At 43.2% G+C, this 22,913-nt stretch overlaps 1 long non-coding RNA gene across 1 annotated transcript; it reads left to right on the top strand.

The window, feature by feature from the left end:
* The first annotated feature begins 394 nt into the window (after positions 1-394).
* LOC308475974 lies at positions 395-9,041 on the top strand. Its single transcript, XR_013985601.1, has 3 exons — positions 395-509; positions 1,635-1,746; positions 8,521-9,041. It is a non-coding gene; the product is annotated as an uncharacterized lncRNA (long non-coding RNA).
* Positions 9,042-22,913: the final 13,872 nt, after the last annotated feature.

Here is a 22,913-nt window from a genome sequence, read left to right on the forward strand (position 1 = left end):
CTGAGGAGCGGGTTTAAAATGTTTTTTAAAAAGAGAAACCAAATCTCAGGGAAAATTGTATTCTGATATGAACATATGAAGAGCCCAGCTGGACCAGACCAAAGGCCTATTTAATCCATCTTCCTGTTCTCATCTCAACCAGATGCCTGTGGGAAGCCCAGAAGACTGACCTGAACACAACACCAACCTCCCCACTTGTGATTTCCAGCAACAGGAAATCAAAAGCAGAGACCAGGCTGATCAGGAGCTACTCTGTTCAGGAATGGTGGGGGCCTCCCCCTCCCCCTCCCCCTGCTCCTGGACCAGGATCTTGAAGCTGCCCAGGAGCAGTGGAGCAGTACAGATTTGGAGCAGTGGTTTGCAGAGGGACATAGTTCAGAAGACAACAGCTGGGCAGAACTGAGTGGGGAACAGTAGGAGAAGATGAACACGGAGAGAGAGAATTAACAGACTCCCTTTCATTGGAAAGTGTCCAACCAATCAGTCCAAGGTCAAGGAGAGCAGATAAGGTAGCTACACAGAAGGCCAAATGGTTGCGAGATCAGGTTGCCAGACGAGGAAGTGATAGGGATGGCTTCGGGGGGAAGTGGGTGGAAACCTTAATTGGGAGCACCTTCCCCCGAGAATGGAGTCTTTGTTCTTTTGCTGTGAACATTAAACATCTCTTTAACTGGTAAGAGACTATTTTCGCTTTGTTCTGCTTATCCATGGCCAAAGGGAGGGAGGGAGGAAGCCGTTTCCCTGAAGCCTGACAGCCATGGATCCTCCATGCATTTGTCTAATCCTTTTTTAAAGTCATCCAAGTTAGTAGTGATTACTACTTCTTGTTCAGCTATGTGCTGTGTGATAAGCTTTGGCTCTTCTGTTGCAGCCTCATTGAAATGAATAGGATCTATGCATACGTTACCATGTTCTTGCACAGGTTTATTTCAATGGAGCTTGGGCAGGAGAACATCTCAGTAGACTCCATGCTAATGGGTCAGATCCATATGTCTCCCAGTCTACAGTCCTTAAAGGTGGCCCAAACCCACAATGTCACCTTGCCTTAGAAGAGGCACCTGTCAGCTGTTTCTTTTCCCCAATCTAACCAAGGTGAAGCAATGGACTTTCCATACCATTTTCACTTCAAACTCCCACAGGCTCTGTTCTAATACCAACAAACTCGAAAATCCAAGGTTTCTGGTTCATATCAGGAGGAGACTCTGAAGATTCTTTGTTGGAAATGAGGGGGCAGGATGGGAGGACAACAATGGAATCCAATTAGGTCACTGTTTTTGAAATGGATTTTAATCATTGCCAAGCAGCAATGAGGCAAAACGCAATCAAAGTCGCATCTGGAAATTAGATTGTGGTCAGGTTATTCTTAGCGGAATGTTTGAAAAGCAATTATTGGTGCTTAAAGCAAAAATAGATGAACTGGTGCAAAGCTTGAATGACCAACTAGCACAGAACCAGACATTATTGTTTTGAGATATAGATATATATAAACCCTCTGTGGGAAAATATAGTTGCCACAACACCAAGGAACATATAGTTCAAGTTAGGTTATGAGAAAGAGGCTTCTCTATCTCTGTAGCCCTTGACAATAATCTCAGTTGATACTGTGCCATGTTATTTTGCCTGTGTGTGACTAGAAATGAGCTAATCAGCTACCTCAGATGATAACGGAAACGCTATAGAATCATACAGCAGGCCACAAGGTTCAAATAGCTCCTTGAAGAATGAGTCATTTTAATAACTTTTGAGGTGAGTTGGTATGATAGATGCTTGAGAAATCTGTGCAGCAACACATTCCATAGTAAACTTGCCCAATCTGCAGCTCCTGGAATAAAGTGCAGATCAGAATATGGTACCTTCCAGAAACTGTACTCCTGTTAGGCATGTTACTTCAAACCCCGCTAATTCATGCTACCTGAAACAGTTTGTGAACCCAAATCCGGTATGCTTTGAAATGCACACAATTCTGCAAATGTTGTGCTGCACTTTCCCAGCCAAAATAAGTGTGTAGAATGCAGGTCTTGTAGGAAAGCATGCATGAAGATGCATGTATACCAGGAGACATGTGAGCAGCTGGCAGAATTGTGACAGAAATGTACCTCGAGGGAGAAGTGCACATTACAATGGTGATGAATTTTCATGAGAACATTAAAAGAAGAGGAACACAGATATGTAAATGTGGCAAACTGGACTTGAGATTGGAAAAAATGTAAAGTTCTGAGATTGACACATTCATCCATCCTTTGAATTCGTCCATCCTTAACTCTTGTCAAAATGGAGGGAGGTAGTCTGAAGGCTGCCTTCATTCTTCCCCTTTAAAAACCATTTCTTCTTCTTCTTCTTCTTCTTCTTCTTCTTCTTCTTCTTCTTCTTCTTCTTCTTCTTTAGATGCGGCCACGATGGCCAACTATCGCCCAGTCTCAAATCTTCCATTCTTGGGCAAGGTGATTGAGCGAGTGGTTGCTGAACAACTCCAGGCACGCCTGGAAGAAGCGGACCATTTGGATCCCTTCCAATCGGGATTCAGGCCTCATCATGGGACTGAAACTGCCTTGGTCGCACTGGTTGATGATCTCCGGCGGGCTAGGGACAAAGGTGAGAGCTGTTTCCTAGTTCTGCTGGATCTCTCAGCGGCGTTTGATACCATCGACCATAACATCCTTCTGGACCGTCTTGAGGGGCTGGGAGCTGGGGGCACTGTCATACAGTGGTTCCGCTCCTTCCTCCTGGGCCGTGTTCAGAAAGTGGTGGTGGGGGATGAGTGTTCAGACCCCTGGGCTCTCACTTGTGGGGTGCCTCAGGGTTCTGTCCTCTCCCCCATGCTTTTCAACATCTACATGCAGCCGCTGGGAGAGATCATCAGGGGGTTTGGGCTGGGTGTTCATCAGTATGCAGATGATACCCAGCTCTACCTTTCTTTCAAATCAGAACCAGTGAAGGCGGTGACAGTCCTGGGTGAGTGTCTGGAGGCGGTTGGAGGATGGATGGCGGCAAACAGATTGAGATTGAATCCTGACAAGACAGAAGTACTGTTTCTGGGGGACAGGAGGCGGGCAGGTGTGGGGGATTCCCTGGTCCTGAATGGGGTAACCGTGCCCCTGAAGGACCAGGTGCGCAGCCTGGGAGTCATTTTGGACTCACAGCTGTCCATGGAGGCACAGGTTAAATCCGTGTCCAGGGCAGCTGTGTACCAGCTCCATCTGGTACGTAGGCTGAGACCCTATCTGCCTGCAGACTGTCTCGCCAGAGTGGTGCATGCTCTGGTTATCTCCCGCTTGGACTACTGCAATGCGCTCTACGTGGGGCTACCTTTGAAGGTGACCCGGAAACTACAACTAATCCAGAATGCAGCAGCCAGACTGGTGACTGGGAGCGGCTGCCGAGACCATATAACACCGGTCTTGAAAGACCTACATTGGCTCCCAGTACGTTTCCGAGCACAATTCAAAGTGTTGGTGCTGACCTTTAAAGCCCTAAACGGCCTCGGTCCAGTATACCTGAAGGAGCGTCTCCACCTCCATCGTTCTACCCGGACACTGAGGTCCAGCACCGAGGGCCTTCTGGCGGTTCCCTCACTGCGAGAAGCCAAGTTACAGGGAACCAGGCAGAGGGCCTTCTCGGTAGTGGCGCCCTCCCTGTGGAACGCCCTCCCACCAGATGTCAAAGAGAACAACAACTACCAGACTTTTAGAAGACATCTGAAGGCAGCCCTGTTTAGGGAAGCTTTTAATGTTTGATGTAACATAGTATTTTAATATTCTTTTGGAAGCCGCCCAGAGTGGCTGGGGAAACCCAGCCAGATGGGCGGGGTATAAATAATAAATTCTTCTTCTTCTTCTTCTTCTTCTTCTTCTTCTTCTTCTTCTTCTTCTTCTTCTTCTATTATTGTTACTGTTGTTGTTGTTATCATCATCATTATTATTAATTCTAGGCATAGAGTGTAAGCTGAAAATGTGTCTGAATGTCCCTGGAAGTAGTGGCACATGAAGACATGCTATTCCTCCCACGAGAATTGTACAAGAAAAACTATGGTTGTCCCCATATATTGATGGTGGCAGCTATGCTTTCCTCATACAATGACCCCAGTAGCCTTCAAGTGACAACATATGAGGAAAATGTGGCTACTCTCTTTGGTGTATGACGGCCACCATCTTTCTTTGCCATGCAATGGCTGTGGAAAGGACAGCACATTGTAACACACTACCACTTCCAGATACATTTTAGGACACGTTTCAAATCCCTGCAGCAGACACTTTCCTTCACAGCCATTCCAAGTGGCTGGAAATTCTTAGAGACCGAGCGAGAGAGGAAAATTGTAAGTACTATTTGAAATTACTTCATATGAGTAGAAAATGAGACGGAACAGACTTTCAGATGGACAAATTGTGAGGGTGGCAGTGGGATGTTTTGCTTTAGCTGCAGAAACCTCTTCGGCCACCCCAATACCTATATCTGTTGACAGAGCAATGTGTGTGGGCAAGGTTGGAGGAACCATCAAATACAAAGGCCTGCTAGTCATATGCTTGTCCAACAACAAATGGCAGGGAGGGCGACTCCAGGGCTGGCACCTTCCTTCTGCCTATTGTGGGAGTGTGTTGGGAGAATGGAAAGACATCGCATATGGTAGCCCCAAAGTCTCTCCTGATATGCATCTAGCACAGCTCCTTTTTTATTTTTTTATTTTGCTGCAACTGCTGTCAGAGCAATGGTGGCAAAGGCGCAACAAGGATGATTGTAAAGGCTAAATGCCTTGAACCTATAAACTAGTTATGTTTCAGCTGTAGTCACCCAACAGGAGGAGTTTGAGTTGGTGCCTTGTCCGTTTTTAAAGAAGAGCTACAAAGAAGATCGATATCCCACTTGCAGCTAGAGAGCAGCTACAGACTTGTTTGAAGTGGCTTAGAGTAAGATTTAGGAGATACTGTATGCACTCTGAGTACATATTTCAGAAGTGTCCAAGAACTGTTCTGGAAAGCCAATTACATTACAAAGCTGCAAGGCTTCCAGACAGGTCGACTACCTCTGCCCCTATTAATTGCTTACCTTTGATACAAGTGCACGGAAGGTACTTTTTGCTACGTCAGTTCCATGACACACAACAGACCTTGTTTAGTACCCAAACAAAAATACATGATGGATCCCATACATCTAAATTTTAATTTTAGCTCCGCATTATCTGATGGAAACACTGATTGCAATGTTATCACTACAGACTACAGAGGTGAGGAGACCATGGATTCAAAGGCTGGGTATAGTCTTTGGGACTTCCTTGCTGCTCACGAACCCCACAGCAATTAATCTTCTCCTCCCCATGCACTGCAACCCCACTGAAATTCACACACACACACAACGGTTAAGGTAGAAAGCATCCCTCTATGGGTGGCAAAGAAAGGCTGTTCCATTGTGCTAATTGCTGTGTGGGTAGAAGACCTTTGTGGAGATTCAAGAGGTAAGAAAGGGATATTGTTTCCATTAAAATCACACATAATCCAGCATTCAGGCTTAAAAAAAGAAGGTGAAATGTTTTCACACACACACACCTTATTGCTATGTGTGTATCTGAATGTGGACATGGTCTGGTGTGTTGTATGCATGTGAGTGTATGTGTTTGGTGGGGTGCGTGCTGTATGCCAGTTCTTGACAAGGCTGCTTTTATCTGGCTCTTCCAGCCAGTGGCATGTGACCCCGTAAGGCTCGCCATGTGGGAATGTGCCCGTTCAGGGTGAAAGAGATTCTCCATCCCTAATGTCTTGCCAGGAGAGAGAGAGAAACATGCTTAAGTTACAAGACAAATGTAGCTGTGAAGAGAATGTGTCATCGCGCAGCTCCAAGTTAGTATAATTTCTCCCTTGGGAGCTTTCATTACAAAGCAGAAAGAAACAATCCCAAGAATGATAGGTGCCTTCAGACTGGTGTTTACTTGATATATTTGAGGTTTATGTGGGGGAAATAATTCACTGAGAATCTATTTAGAATTTTTACTCTGGCTCGAGGGACTCCAAATCTATTTCACTGAGTATGAAAATGTAAACATCCATTTGATGATGGACAGCACTAATCCATTTTAGGAGCTTTTAAACCATCTACAAGAATGTTTACAAGGCTTCAAGATTTCAGTCTCAGTTTATCTGTCAGATAATGTTGGTACACTGTTTGCCAAGCATCTGGTAGCTGAGGCTCATTTTTTCTCTGAAAATAAAGTTTTGCGTCCACATGAAAATTGGAAGCATACTTCCATCATTCTCCCAAAATATTTATTTTTAGAGCGTGTAAGCATAAGAAGCATCTCTCCTTGGGAGCACCCCATTCTGTGTTTCTGCATGAATCACACTTCTGGGTGTATAGGGAGAGGCGATCAGTGATTCATGCAGAGACATAGCTGGCCGCCTCCTCTGTGAATAATTTTGTACCTCTCCATCAAGAGTGAGTAAATGAACCAGTCATACTGCCCAGGACAGAAATGGTGGCAAGCTTATCTCACTCACCCACGTAAGGTGAATTATAGGGAATAAGGAATGGATGCCATTTAAGGTACTCTCTCATCATTTCCTGCATTTCTCTCATGAATGCTAGCATGACCCTGGCACACAGTTTGGGAATTATTTTGTTAAAAGACTATGCATCAGACTATTGAACATTCATCTCATTCCACACAGACCATATCCTCATTATTTATTTTATTTTTGGAAACTGAACTAGTCATAGTGGTTGTCAGCCAAAATATTTTGGGGACATTTTGTTGTATTTCATTGGGGAGGGAACCACACACATCTTGAGGAGTTTCCTCAGAAATTCAAGCCTAGGTTTATGACCGACAACCACAACAAGCATTTATGCTTTTCTTTAAAAAAGCATTTATGAGTTCTTCCATTAATGAACACCTTTCCAGTTCTATTTTGGGAGCTTGACAAGAGTGTGACCAGGAGTGTGACTTCTTCTTCTTCTTCTTCTTCTTCTTCTTCTCCTTCTCCTTCTCCTTCTCCTTCTCCTTCTCCTTCTCCTTCTTCTCCTTCTTCTTCTTCTGTATGGGGGAAGGAACACCATGCTACCTTATAGCATTGCTTTAGGAGTTACTGAGATAACATGCATAAGCAATGCAAAACATTATAGCGTGATGGACAGGAACTGGAGAAAGACATGGAATCATAGAGCTGGAGAGGACCTCAAAGTTCATCTAGCCCAATGCAGGAAATTCACCACTGAAGCAACCCTGATAACTGGTCATTCAGCCTTTACTTAAAAACGTCTCATGATGGAGAGTCCACCAGCTTCAGAGACAGTCTATTCCACTGTTGAACAGCTTGCACCATCATGAAGTTCTCCTGAATGTTTAATCTAAAGCCCTTTTATTCTAATTTGAATGCACTGGTTCAATACTTGGGGTATATGGGGTGTTAGGGGAGGGGGCAACACGCTGTGCACCTTCTGGGGTAGTTTGTTCACCTTTGGTCCCCACCTTGCACCCAGCTCTCACCTGTGGCTCCTAGAAGCTGTCAGCAAGTGACAGTGGCCACACCCCAGGAAATGGCTTCAACTGGCTGGCTAAAAGTGAGGGTAGCAAATGGGTCTCAAACCCTTGGTGAGTTAGGGACTTCCCCTGCATGTGAAAACAGGCTCTGGTGGAAATTCATTAGTTCTGGCCCAGGTCTTGATTCTGTCAAGATAATATGGGTCCTGCTTCTGTCTTCTAATGTATTAGCTATCCCACCTGTTTTTGCATCATCTGCAAATTTTATGAGCATCCACTTTTTCATCCAAGTCATTTATAATGATGTTGGTGGTGCCTTCATTACTTATATTTAGGTGCCAGGCAAAAGTATTCCTCTTCTCCCAAGCCTTTAGCTGGGAGAAGAGGAATGCTTTTGCCTGGCACCTAAATAGTATAGCTTTTGTTTGTTAATGTGTTGTGAATTTTTATGTTTTTTAAGTTGTAAACCACCCTGTGATGGTGCATTCACCCTGTGATCTTCAGAGGAAGGGTTGTATGAAAATTAATAATAATAATAATAATAATAATAATAATAATATAGCAGCCAACCACTAAATAAACCAGCAGACACTGATCCTGTTGCTATCTCACAGAACTGTTGGAAGCCACAGTAGAAAACCAGCAGGATACAAATGTGATTTATTGATAGGCATGTATGTATTTACATAAGATAGTAGATGCTAATTTTTAGCGCGCTCTCTCTATCTCTCTCTCTCTCTCTCCCTCCCTCTCTCTCTCTCTCTCTCTGTGTGTACACACTCCCCAGAGTGACAACAAGTGGAAGTGATGGGGTGTGCCTCTGCTGCCCATTGTCTACTGGCTTGAATGTCGCAGAGGAATGTAATTTATTGAGCTCTGCAATGCTGCAAGCCGCCTCAAGAGAGAGATTTTATATTTAAAAATGAAGGCTGTAAAGCAAGGGGAGCAGATGTTCATCTCGCTTTGCTCGTGGGAATTCTGATTGCTGCATTGGTTTGCGTTCCATGATGAGTGGGAGCGTTAACTGCTGGGCTTTTCTTTTATTGCTGTTGCAGAATTTCCACCTCCAGCACTTTCAGATCTCAGGTGCTTACTGCGTAGAGAATTCTTCTATACCGCTGGGAAACAAGTTCTGACTCAGAGAGGGCACCACTGCAGTCAGGGAGCCAGAACAAATGAGTGCTACTTTTCTGCAGAATTAGCTAAAGGCTACATTTGATATGTACAAGCAGGTAACTTTAGGAGGTTTCTTTTTAAAAAAGGTACCTCCTGCCGGGATTCCCCCCACCCATCCATTTCATCACGTTTTCAACATCCGTCAGCCACAGAAAGCTTGCTTTATAGACTCCATGTGCCTTGCTCACATTTTGAGCATCAGCCAGAAGAGCAGAAGAAAACTCCCACCAATCATCAGCTGCAATGAACAGCAAATCTGCAGGGCAATTTGTACAGCCAGCCTTGAATTGATTCTTCCAGTTAAAATCGTTACCAGGTAATGCCTCAGATAGTTTAAGGGGCTGCATTGTGTTAACAAAGTTCATATAATACCCTTCCTTCCTTCCTTCCTTCCTTCCTTCCTTCCTTCCTTCCTTCCCACAGGAACACTTCCAACCTCCCTTGGGAATGTGCAGGAAGGTAGAATGTGCACAAACTGAATAACATCAAGAGATGCTGCATGTGACTCAGACATGTATAATCAGCAATGAGTATCTGCAAATGCAGATTATTCAGAGATGTTCCACACATGTACACAGTTAATATGTGCAGGCTCTGTATTAATAGTCTCTAGGCAGTCTGCAAGCCCCACAGATAATGCATGCATTGAACAGCCAACCCTAACAGACATTGTACACGTGTGGTCTTTCTCCTAGACTGTAAACTGTAGACTGTAGACTGTAAACTCCTAGACTGTAGACTGTCTACAGATGAAGGGCAGTTGAATGAATGAATGAATGAATGATGACTGACTGACTCCATTTAGAGACTATGTTCATAATATATCAGTTTGAGTTCATTTGTGTGAATTCGCTGGATTATCACTAACCACAATGTTTACACCAGTGTTTAAACATGCATGATCTTCATTAGAAGCAAACTGTAATATAACATGATAACTTGCATGCATGAACAGGCCATCCCAGATATAACTGGGCAGGCAGAACTTTCATAGTGGAATTCATAGTGTATAAAGCCCTAAATGATTTAGGATCCAAATTTCTGAAAGATTGCCTCCTTCCCTACTGACATTTCTGGGTGTTAAGATCAACAAAGGTTGTTCCACCTCCATCAGATGTTTGAAGTGGTGCCTCAGGACAGCACCATTCTCTGGCAGCCCCTGAGTTGCAGGGGATTGGACTAGATGATCCTCAGGGTCCCTTCCAACTCTGTGGTTCTAAGTTGTGTAAGTCCCTCCCCACAGAGGCACATTTGGCTTCTTCACTATACAGCTTTTTATTGTAAGTTATTAAACTGTTTTTAAGTCTGAATTTCAAATTGCTGTAACTTGCCCTGGGACCTGCTGGTGAAGGACAGGTAGTAGTAGTAGTAGTAGTAGTAATAATAATAATAATAATAATAATAATAATAATATATCACCACATCACCTCAACTATGCTGCTTTTTAGTGGAGTTGGTTCACACCTTAAGCCACCAGTCATCTTGAGCCACTGGGCTCAAGAAATAAAGTAAAGGTAAAGGGACCCCTGACCATTAGGTCCAGTCGTGGCCAACTCTGGGGTTGCGGCGCTCATCTCACTTTACTGGCCGAGGGAGCCGGCGTACAGCTTCCGGGTCATGTGGCCAGCATGACTAAGCCGCTTCTGGTGAACCAGAGCAGTGCACGGAAACGCCGTTTACCTTCCCGCCAGAGCCGTACCTATTTATCTACTTGCACTTTAATGTGCTTTTGAACTGCTAGGTTGGCAGGAGCAGGGACCGAGCAACGGGAGCTCACCCCATCGCGGGGATTCGAACCGCTGACCTTCTGATTGGCAAGTCCTAGGGTCTGTGATTTAACCCACAGCGCCACCTGGCTCAAGAAATAGACCTGATAAATGCAATATCATGGAGAAACTGTGTAAGTCAGGACTCAGTCGCATGCCTCCCTCTGTGTTGGATTATTTCAGTGAGGATAACTTGGTTCTCTAGATTATGCACTGTTGCGTTTTTAACTACTGACTATTGCTCTATTAACTTTTCCTGAAGAATTATCCACAGCATGTTTATCCACCACGGAGTGATTTCTGCCACAATTCCCACGAGGGATTCCTGAGGCCTTGTGCCAGGGAGGCAACGGTGTGCCAGTGATCGCAGAGCCCTGTGGAGATTCTGATGCCGGCTCGTTGCTATGCAATTCCTTCAGCAGAACTATTCCCACAACATGTTTTTATAAGAATCCACCATGGGAACCGTGACTGGAATTTTATGGGTGGGTGCTTACATAATACCCTTCCGTTGCTATTTCCATGGAGGGCTGGGACCTCAGCTACCCTAGAAATAGTCCTCAGAAACAAATTCATTTCACATCTCAGCTACGTCATGAGCTGTTGAGATTAACTCTCGAAAGTGCCTGTCTCTCAAACCCAGCCTGTCATCTGTCATATGGCAATAATAATTACCTCAGGGGTAGACAACATAGTGCGCAACGTATGTTGTGGGACCACACTTCCCACTAACTATTGGGCATCCTGGCTGGGGCTCATGGGACTTGTAGTCAGACAACTGTAGGGACTTGTAGTCAGACCCCTGGCTGGGGCTCATGGGACTGTGTAGTCAGGATACGATAGGCATGAACTGGCTGCTCAAGGTCTCTGGAATTACGTATACAGTGGCACCTTGGTTCTCAAACTTAATCCATTCAGGAAGTACATTCCAAAACCAAAGCGTTCCAAAACCAAGGCACACTTTTCCATAGAAAGTAATGCAAAACGGATTAAGCCATTCCAGACATTTAAAAACAACCCCTAAAATAGCAATTTAACATGAATTTTGCTATCTAACGAGACCATTGATCCATAAAATGAAAGCAATACTCAATGTACTGTACTATAAATAAGGCAGTATTGTGTGATGATAAAAATTACAATTACAATTTTGTCTTACCTGCACTGATGATAGTCATTGTTTGGATGGGGGCTTTTATTTATTTCCGCAGTCAATCAATCAATCACTCAGTAGCTGAGCTGGGTTCCACACAGTCACAAAAACAAATGAACCGAAAAAGCCTCAAAAACAAATATGCAAAATAAATAACAAAAACAAAAGCACCAAACTTAATCCATTCCGGAAGTCCGTTTGACTTCCGAAATGTTCAAAAATAAAGGTACAGCTTCTGATTGGTGCAGGCATCCCAGAAACAATAGCCAACAGCTGCATCGGACGTTCGGCTTCTGAAAAACATTCGAAAACCGGAACACTTACTTCTGGGCTTTTGGCGTTTGGGAACCAAAGTGTTTGAGAACCAAGGTACCACTGTACTCTATTGCTGCAGATATTTCCTTGGATGTTTGTCATTATTTAATTTGTTGCAACTGACAGTGGTAATTTTGTTTTACTGTTTGCTGATTTTTAAGCATGTTTTCTTGTTAACACTATATGTGGAATGGATTCTCAGATTTTGTTAATTGTTTTGTGTTGTCATAAAATGACAATGTGCTTTAGATTGTCTGTTTGGTCCTTTCTCTGAGTTGCAACCCTTCCTGAATAGAGGAATGTATAAAGGATGAATGCAAATTAATAATGAAATGACCATTTGATGCAATAAATAATTCTGCTGAATTACATGAGTGACAGGATAAAGACACAACGCAGAGAGACATGGCCCTGCTCCAAGCATGCTTCCTAGAAAGTTGGGGAGCAATTCTATGTGCTAGAAGCTGGCGTAGAGCTAGCTACTCTAAGTTAAGTCAGCATCTTAAAAAGCAGAGACATCACCTTGCCAGCAAAGGTCCGTATAGTTAAAGCTATGGTTTTCACAGTAGTGATGTATGGAAGTGAGAGCTGGACCATAAAGAAGGATGATCGCCAAAGAATTGATGCTTTGAATTATGGTGCTGGAGGAGACTCTTGAGAGTCCCATGGACTGCAAGAAGATCAAACCTCTCCATTCTGAAGGAAATCAGCCCTAAGTGCTCACTGGAAGGACAGATCCTGAAGCTGAGGCTCCAATACTTTGGCCACCTCATGAGAAGAGAAGACTCCCTGGAAAAGACCCTGATGTTGGGAAAGATTGAGGGCACAAGAAGAAGGGGATGACAGAGGTGAGATGGTTGGACAGTGTTCTCGAAGCTACCAGCATGAGTCTGACCAAACTGCAGGAGGCAGTGGAAGACAGGAGTGCCTGGCGTGCTCTGGTCCATGGGGTCACGAAGAGTCGGACATGACTAAACGACTAAACAACAACAAACAACAACAACAAAGTTACATCAGACCCAAACGCCTTTCAGGAGCAAAGTTGCTGCTCTGCCTAAGCCTGGCAGAGGGGAAACAAGCTCTTAAAATAGTGTTGTGCTGGGTTGCCAGTTTTGGCTCAGCTAGCTGATCCCCAAATGAGCAGGAATTATTAAGTTATGCTGGCACAATGTCAGCTGAGCTGAGGTTGGGGACTTTAAGCTGGCTGAGCCAGAGATACACGGCATATTAAACTGCTCATCGTGGTGGATCTGGGCATAGGATTCCCCCTAAGCGCCACGGAATTAAATTTACTGAAGCAAATTTTATTTTGATAAAATATTGTTCTCTGTGTTCCTGGTTTTTATTTGATGTTTTCATCTGATTTTTTAAATTTATTTTAAAAATGCTATAAGCTGCCTTTAAACTCATCTGCCGGAAAAGCAGCCTATTAATACTTTAAAAATAAGTGTACACAAGATTGCAAGCACAATGGGTCGCTTGCTTGATACTGCTAGTGTGCTAATGAAAAAAGAAATGGAAAAACAAGAAGAAATCTGTGATAGAGAAATGGACTAGGAAAGTATGGTATATGAAGTAAATGTGTAAAATTATAGGGATAAATAGTATGGACAAATAGGAAAAATGTAGCCACCGTATTTCTGTAAGCTATTTTATCACATATACTGGACAGTATTACTAAACCAAGGGAAATTTATTTATGTACATATTTACATTTCGATCCTGCCTATCTCCTCAGGAGAATGTACATATATTTCTCAGGAAGTTACTCAACTAGACACTAATCAGATCCAGACCTCCTTAACGTCAACAAGAGGGTTACCTCACGTGCCTTCAGACTTTATCATGGTACAAAAAGACTCAATTAGAAGTATTAGCAATGCTGTATTATTTATTTAGATTATTTCTATGACACCTTCCGGTCTGACAGCAGGCCACCAAGGTGACTGACGATAAGAGAAAATTAATCCATAAAAAACATATGCTTCTTTTTTAAAGGCAGTAGTAGCTAGTGAAAGCTTGCAGTAAAGGTAAAGGTAAAGGTACCCCTGCCCGTACGGGCCAGTCTTGCCAGACTCTAGGGTTGTGCGCTCATCTCACTCTATAGGCCGAGGGCCAGCGCTGTCCGAAGACACTTCCGGGTCACGTGGCCAGCGTGACAAGCTGCATCTGGCGAGCCAGCGCAGCACACGGAACGCCGTTTACCTTCCCGCTGGTAAGCGGTCCCTATTTATCTACTTGCACCCGGGGGTGCTTTCGAACTGCTAGGTTGGCAGGCGCTGGGACTGAACGACGGGAGCACACCCCGCCACGGGGATTCGAACCGCCGACCATGCGATCGGCAAGTCCTAGGCGCTGAGGTTTTACCCACAGCGCCACCCGCGTCCCTTGAAAGCTTGCAGAATAGGGGACAATTATGGAAAATGTTCCAAATGTTCTCCAGGCATCGGATGCCACTGCTGTTGTTGGTGTGACTCTACCAACTCAAATATAGTGACTGAAAATCATCAATTATACCACCTGATGCACCGTTACAATTCAGTTATTTAAATCATCATAATAACATATACGCAAATGAGATAAAATAACCATGAAGCCTTTTTCAATCAAGGTGTAGTGGGGCAGACAAATGTGATTATGAATGAAGTTGATATAAATTAACCTTTTGCCATGTAGAATATATAACTGGATTTCCATTTAAAACCACTTTATTGCCTGCTTGAACAAAAGCCATATCAATACCTTACAGATTCCACTCCAGATGAAATTATGCCATTACACCTGTCTTGTTGGCAGACAATGTATGGTTTTCAGAACAGCTGAGTTGCTATCAAGCCAAGAGATTTAGACAGATAGACAGGCAAAGGGAAAAGGCTAAAGGCATAGGAATATTAAAGGCCAAAGCGATCAGGCTTGCAAAACTGAAAGGACAAGTGTAAAAGTACCCAAGAAAAAGGACTTGACCTTTTCTCTGTAACAGTGGGGGTAAAATAGATAAGGCTCACACAGAGGTTGATTGCAGAGCCCGGTGGCACTGAAAGTACCAGCAAAAGAAAAGAAAAGGAGAAGCATTTTGTTCTGCGTCACTGATTTGAACATCCCACTGGTGGCTTACATACAACAGAAACTTGTGGCAGCAAGTTAACTCTGAATAGTGGGGCCGGCTCAAGATTTACTGTGCGTCTGTGAATGACAGACCAGTTGCCTTCCGATGCCTTGCAGTGGGTGCCTTTCTGATAAGAAGCCCTTTCTTATTTTGTACGTTTTCTGTATTGCTATCCTGCCCTTCACCAAAAGGTTCACAGGCCCAATCTCAACATGTATTTTAAAAACATGCAATAGATAAAAAGGTAAAGGACCCCCAGATGGTTAAGTCCAGTCAAAGGCGACTATGGGGTTGCGGCGCTCATCTCGCTTTCAGGCCGAGGGAGCCGGCGTTTGTCCACCGACGGCTTTCCGGGTCATGACTAAACCACTTCTGGCACTATGGGACACCGTGATGGAAACCAGAGCGGACGGAAACGCCGTTTACCTTCCCGCCACAGCAGTACCTATTTATCTACTAGCACTGGCGTGCTTTCAAACTGTTAGGTTGGCAGGAGCTGGGACAGACAACAGGAGCTCACCCAGTCACGGGGATTCAAACTACTGACCTTCTGATCGGCAAGCCCAAGAGGCTCAGTGGTTTAGACCACAGTGCCACCCACAATAGAACACGAGAGGATACCAAAACACCTTCTTGGAAGGAGGCGGTGCTGGCAAAGGTGAAACAGGTGGGATTTTTAAAAATCATTGCTATACCACTCACTTCATAAAAAAGCACTGATCTCATCCAATAACACTTTACCTTGATTCAATGCTTCTTGAAGAAATTGTAGGTGAGGTCAGGTTGAATGAAGGTCTATTTCAGCAGGTGCTAAGTGGGCATCTGCCAGGAAACCAAGCCCAGCAGAAGGCCCATGAGCCCTGCTGATCCACCATCCTCGCTTTGTTTTTGTTTTTTTAAATATTTATTGAGATTTTACACTAAACATAGTTTTTAAAAATTAAAAATAGTTAAACCAACAATTACACATACAAAGAAAAAAAACGAAAGACCAAAAAAGAGACCTAGAAAAAGGAGGGGGGGGAAAAGGAGAAAAAGAAAAACAGTATGATACAAAATACAAAAAAAACCAGGTAGTTAAAAAAATAGAAAAAGGAAAGAAAAAATATTTTTTAAAAAAAGAAATCCATTTTTCAATATCTTTAAGTTCATTTGCTTATTTCCTTGACCTCCTCACACCTCCCCTTTTTGTATTCCCGTTTACAAAGTCCTTTCAGCAAATCCTTACCCTCTTTCATTTATCTTTACTCTATGATCTTAACCTATTATAACTATATATTTTCATCCATATAACTATCTATATTTACATATTCTTATTAACCTTAATACCAAAACCACTTATTTTCAGTCCAACATCATTTTAACATTCATTAATTTTACAGTATTTCTGCAGATAGTCTTTAAATTTCTTCCAATCTTCTTCCACCGTTTCTTCTCCCTGGTCTCGGATTCTGCCAGTCATTTCTGCCAATTCCATATAGTCCATCATCTTCATCTGCCATTCTTCCAGAGTGGGTAAATCTTGTGTCTTCCAATACTTTGCAATAAGTATTCTTGCTGCTGTTGTAGCATACATAAAAAAAGTTCTATCCTTCTTTGGCACCAATTGGCCGATGATGCCCAGGAGAAAGGCCTCTGATTTCTTCAGGAAGGTATATTTAAATACCTTTTTCATTTCATTATAGATCATTTCCCAGAATGCCTTAATCCTTGGGCACGTCCACCAAAGGTGAAAGAATGTACCTTCAATTTCTTTACATTTCCAACATTTATCGGGCAAGTGATAGATTTTTACAAGCTTGACTGGTGTCATGTACCACCTATAAATCATTTTCATAATATTCTCTCTTAGGGCATTACATGCCGTAAATTTTATACCTGTGGTCCACAACTGTTCCCAGTCAGCAAACATGATATTATGTCCAACGTCCTGTGCCCATTTAATCATAGCAGATTTAACCGTCTCGTCCTGAGTGTTCCATTTTAACAGCAAGTTATACATTCTTGAAAGTATCTTTGTTTTAGGATCTAACCGTTCTGTTTCCAACTTTGATTTTTCCACCTGGAAGCCAATTTTTTTGTCTAAATTGTAGGCCTCTCTTATTTGGTAATAGTGAATCCAGTCTCGCACTTTATCTTTTAGTTTCTCAAAACTCTGCAATTTCAATTTGTCTCCTTCCTGCTCCAAAATTTCCCAATATTTCGGCCACTTGGCCTCCATATTGAACTTTTTCTGGGCCTTTGCCTCCATCGGTGACAACCACCTTGGGGTTTTGTTTTCAAGTAAGTCTTTATATCTTGTCCAGACATTAAACAATGCTTTCCTGACAATATGGTTTTTAAATGTTTTATGTGTTTTAACCTTGTCGTACCACAAGTATGCATGCCACCCAAAAACATTGTTAAAACCTTCTATCGCTTTGTACCCAGAACACTCCGCCGAAAGGCAACAGGAGAGAGTTATTGGTTTGTGTATCCCACCTACCCTTTGTTACACATGAACAAAAGATGAGGAAATATGTCACCAAAAATAAGGTAAAAGAGGGACACAGATTTGAATAAAACATGCATGTGCTAATGTATATTTAGAAATAATTACAATAATTTTAATAAAAATACAATACATCTTACCACAGTGGGGGAATACAGTGACCAGGTGAGCTATGATCCTCCTTAGTCTGCTGTCCAGGTGCTAATTCTTCTTACCTTATAGTTATTTATCTTTAAACTGGTATTCAGCAAGACAACAAGTGGGCTGTCCTCTATAAAGTAGGACTCATGGTCATCCTAGGTTCAGAGGACACCCACTTAAGACATCCTCCAAATGCTGACCTCATCATATTTTGCGTACCATCCCAGGATCCGCAAACTGGATTTCCGAAGTTAAGCCCAGAGAATCTGATTTCCCCACCCAGAATCTTTCTGTCATTATAAATATCTGTTCCCACTTCTAAATACATGTTATTAGAACCCCACAGTTCTGTCCCCTATTAAATGTTAATCGGGAATAAAGAATAGCTAGAAAGAAAAAGAGAGAGAGAGAGAGAATATATGTTCCGGAGGTCCGTTCTTAACCTGAAACTGTTCTTAACCTGAAGCACCACTTTAGCTAATGGGGCCTCCTGCTGCTGCACCGCCGGAGCACGATTTCTGTTCTCATCCTGAAGCAAAGTTCTTAACCCGAGGTAATATTTCTGGGTTAGCGGAGTCTGTAACCTGAAGCGTATGTAACCTGAAGCGTATGTAACCCGAGGTACCACTGTATATTTTATATATTTACTGTTCCAGAACCTAAATAGCACAGCACAGCAGAACAGTAACTTGCAACATAATTCTATGCATCTCTACTTTGATGTAAGTCCTGTTTAGTTCAAAGAAACCTACTTCCTGGCAAGTGTGTATCAGATTGCAGCCTTAATCAGGCTCACAACTACATCTCCAAATGCTGCAACAATGAACAAGCTAAATGATGGTGAGAATACACAGGGGGCATTTCTTCTACCCAAAAGAAAAAAAGTTCATTGAGTTGAAGAATTACCCACTTGAATCCAATTATTGAAACGGATGACTCTGTCTGACTGTTGTCTCAGCCTTAAAGGAGACAATTACTCAGCTAATTATATTCTGGCTGGCTAAAAATTACATTGCTGTTTTGAACACGTATGGCAATTTTCTGAACTTGATGTACTAAACTGTTGAGCAATGCCACTGCGTGTGCCTCTCAGTGATTAAAAGCCCCCCACAGGGTAGCTTCTCCCAATCAGTTCGAGACCAGCTTAGTTCTCTTTGTTATAGGAATTCTTTAATGCACTCTGATGCCAGGGAAATACTTCATGTCATGATGCAACACAATGAACAAGCCAAGCTGACTGTGCTCTTCAAGCAGCAGCCTGAGCCTTGGTTGCCTGTGAGCCAGGATTCAGAAAGGTCACAGGTCTTTGCATGTGCACAAAAAGGAGGGGCTGAGCTAGTGGCTTCTTGAGACAAGTTTCCTGCCCAACAAATTCCTAGTCCCCTTTGCTCTGTACATTTATTGATAACTGTAATAATGAATGTGTGAGACTCCGCCTCTGATTTGTTTGCATTTGTCAGAAAGTCTGAAGCCAGCCCCTGCATATATTCTAAAGTGTGCGAATAGATCACAACTGAGGATCTAGTTCACAGTTTGGTACCAGTTCAGTTGTCACTTTGATGAACTGGCCACTGGTTACAGGCCATTGCAGTTCACATCTTGTTATCTTCTCCTATTTCCATATTGGTCTTATTCATTGTCAAAAATAACATCATTGGGTTCCCCCACCCAATGGTGTTAGATTGTTATATTTTATGCCATTTGCTGCATGATGTTATCACCATATGTTTCCTGGTTTGTTTGCATTAATTGAAAAATCTATGAGGCAGGTACTTGCCCATCTTTGTCTGTCTGAGGAGAGAGCAAGTTCCCTTTCCCGCACAATTAAATGAAGCTTGTGCAGTTGAATTTTGTCCCCAGCTTTGTAATGTTGAACATGGAAAGCTGAACCCAATTCAGCTTCAAAACCTGGAGTTCCTGAACTTACAGTTTGCCCTTTTGAAGTTAACCAACCCCAAACTGATGATGCTGAATGCTCCAGCAACATCTCCATAGCAATCTCATGGATTCACGTTATTAATGAAAAACATAATGCAGAGAGGTTTTTTAAACAACTAATGATGACCCATGGTTTGCGGTGCATGTGTTAAAGGTCTCTGTCAATTATTAAAAATCATCTGAAGCATCTTTCAAGCAGAGAAAACATGTCAGTGCAACACAAATAAACCCTGCTTTGAGTTTGGTTAAAGTGACAGAGGGCTAAAAAAGAAAAGAAAATAGGGGCATGATCGGGGTAACAACAACAACAACAACAACAATAATACAGTCATACCTTTGTTGACAAACACCTTGCGACCCAAATGTTTAGGCTCCTGAACGCCGCAAACCTGGAAGTGAGTATTCTGGTTTGCGAACGTTCTTTGGAACCTGAATGTCCGGCGCAACTTCTGCGGCTTCCAATTGGCTGCAGGAACTTACGGAATGGATTCCATTCGACTTCCAAAGTCCCACTGTAATAATAATAATAATAATAATAATAATAATAATAATAGTGTTTTTATACTTTACCCATCTAGCTGCGTTGCCACTCTGGGCAGCTTCCAACACATATAAAACCACAAAATCAAATCAGGTATCAAATCAGCAGGTTGTTCCTCTGTGGGCAACTCTTCCCACTGTCTTTTCCCTGGTGCCTGTTTTGCTATCAGTTCAGGAAACTTAAGAAGCAACTGTTTCCAGGGCTTGAGTTGACATGCACAGAGTACTCCTTTCAAAGTCATGGAGGTGCCTGGAGAGCCTGCACAAAGCTGCCTCTGCTGGGCTCACACAAACATGGGAGCTGCTTTTTACAGGGAAGCCTCAACAAGTGGATTCCAAGAGAGACTGCTTGTTAACGGAAGAGCCAATAAATTCTTGGGAGCCACCCGTCCTTGCTGGAAATGGCTGGATGGGTTTGTAACTGGTAGTCCAAAACCATCTGGAGGTTCACAGATTGACCACCCCAGGGCTAAATGAATTTAGCCCTGTGTGCCACTACATTGCTTGCATTTGGCCAGCTGGCCAGCCATCCACCGTCTGTTAACCAAGGAAATCGCCTGCCCTTCACTCCTGATGTCAAGATGGTCCCTCAACAACTATTACAAAAAGTACTCGTAAAACCAGCTACTCCCAGGCTGCTGTCCTGTCCTGCTAGGACCTTCTTTGAAAGAAATCTTCATCTATTTTCCCACTCTTTCCCTCTCCAAGTTCCTTTCAAGTGTACTCAATATTCAGTGAGAGTCTCGGCACATCTGCTGCTACAAGAAACAAACTTAATTGCTGATGGGATTCCCCCCCCCCCCAACACTGCAACCCATCTGCAGGGCATGGTTACTGTTGCCGATTCTTTTCTCCCTCCTCTTCAACCTTCCCACCCGCCCCCGCAACCAAGTGATATTCATTAATCCCATCGATGGCATCTCTAACATGTAGGAACTATGCCTAGAGCAATTACAAAGTGTTTCCTCTGTGCTTGGTTCTAATATAAGAGCCCGAGAAGATAATGAAGGCTGATTGTAATGCCGTAGTCCTATTGAGGAGCTGAAGGATGCTGCACAAATAACAGCTGGCTGGTGAATCGCAGAGCATAAAAGAAATGGCAGACCAGAATAATAAAGATAACATTTCCTCCGTGACAAAAGGATTCTGCTGTCTGGTGTACAACGTCAAACCATTTCCTGGGTTCTTCAAAGTGTGCAGGAAAAGAACAAAGAATCCCATCTACACATGTATGGACTTTATGGTAAGTGCATATTATGGGATGCAGTGCTCATGTTCAGTGTTCCGGGCAGTCATGCCCTCTGCCAGGAGATTCGGTTTCATTTCCCCTCCCCTTCCTTCCTTCCTTCCTTCCTTCCTTCCTTTGCCAAAACTTTATTAGGCATTGCAAGCATAGGCCATCGTAAAACATCCATATATAAAATTTTAAAATATATACAAATAAACAGTCATGTAAAATATATAGTAACAAGGGTTTTCATTGGGATTTCTTCCCGCTAAACAGTGCCATTCACCACTCTAAGAGATCCAATTGACAAAAACTCAGCCACCCTTGCAGTTACTTCCGGGTTAATGTCAGACAGATAGAATCTCCTCCTAGTCTCCCCTCCCCGAATCAAGACACTCAACGTAGTTGCTGAACTTTTTCAGTCCTTATTGCTCTGTTTTGGGTTGTGGCCTTTTTGCTTCCCTAGGCCCCCTCCCCCTAATGCCTATTTGTGTTTCTACAAACCTAGGGGCTTCCAGAACAGGCTGGAATGTGTTGATGAACTGTGATAATGCCTTTTTCTTGCCTGATGGAGAGGTGTGCAAGCTTTGTGCAGGGAAACCTCTGACTTTTGCCTGGCTGCAGTTACAAAGATCATTCACATCTCTTGCTCTTGCTCCACTGACTTTTTGCCGCTAGCGCCAACCTTCACTGGGCATACGACTCTTGGGAGATTGATCAGCAAGGAAGGAAGTCAATGGGTGGAAAAGGTTCCCCACCTATGCTTGGGGGGTGGGGGAAGCAGGGCCGGATTTAGGTTAGATGAGGCCCTAAGCTAATTTATATGTCCAGCTGTCCTTTGTCAACAACAAATTGTCACTGTTTTTTGTGTTGAATATATGCTGTATTTGCCCATTACTTACATCATAGGAGCCTACACCACACTAAACACTGTTGCTGTATGTAGGTTTTATTTTTATTTTTTTATCTTATATTTTGGAAATGTACATCCAGGGGTTTTTTTCCTTTAAATTTTTTTTGGGGGGGCCCAAGAGAGTGGGGCCCTAAGCTATAGCTTGTTTAGCTTATATGTAAATCCGGCACCGGGGAGGGGGATGGAGGAAGTGTGTTATGCAATTGGGGTGCTTTTACTGAGAAGACTCATAGGCCACCAGACTTCCTTCAAGGCTTGAGTGAGAAACAAATCCATTGAGTCTCTATGTAAGCACATAGTAGAGAAGAGCACTGTAAATTGACTAGAGGAAGATGGAGCAATAAAGGGGAAGGTGGCATCAAGGAAGGAAGGAAGGAAGGAAGGAAGGAAGGAAGGAAGGAAGGAAGGAAGGAAAGCTGTGGCTCCCCTGAACAGTATTCAGGTCACCCAAAGGTGCTGGGGTACACAGGTTGAGAAGCTCTGCCCTAGGTGATCGAAAGTCCTGAGTAAAGCAGTGGGAAGGCTCTGTTAAGATCTACTGAGCTTCACAAGTAGGTGGCTATCAGTCTAAAGTTAGATTTCGCACTCCAAAAATTCTGTTACTATTATGTTAGTCTACACATTATACGTTCCAGAAACAGTGACTGAGAGTGACAGTGTGGCAGTAAAAGAGAGAGAACA

This window comes from Podarcis pityusensis, assembly GCF_964106645.2.
Source record: "Podarcis pityusensis genome assembly, chromosome: 4".
In the NCBI taxonomy this organism is placed as follows: Eukaryota; Metazoa; Chordata; class Lepidosauria; order Squamata; family Lacertidae; genus Podarcis; species Podarcis pityusensis.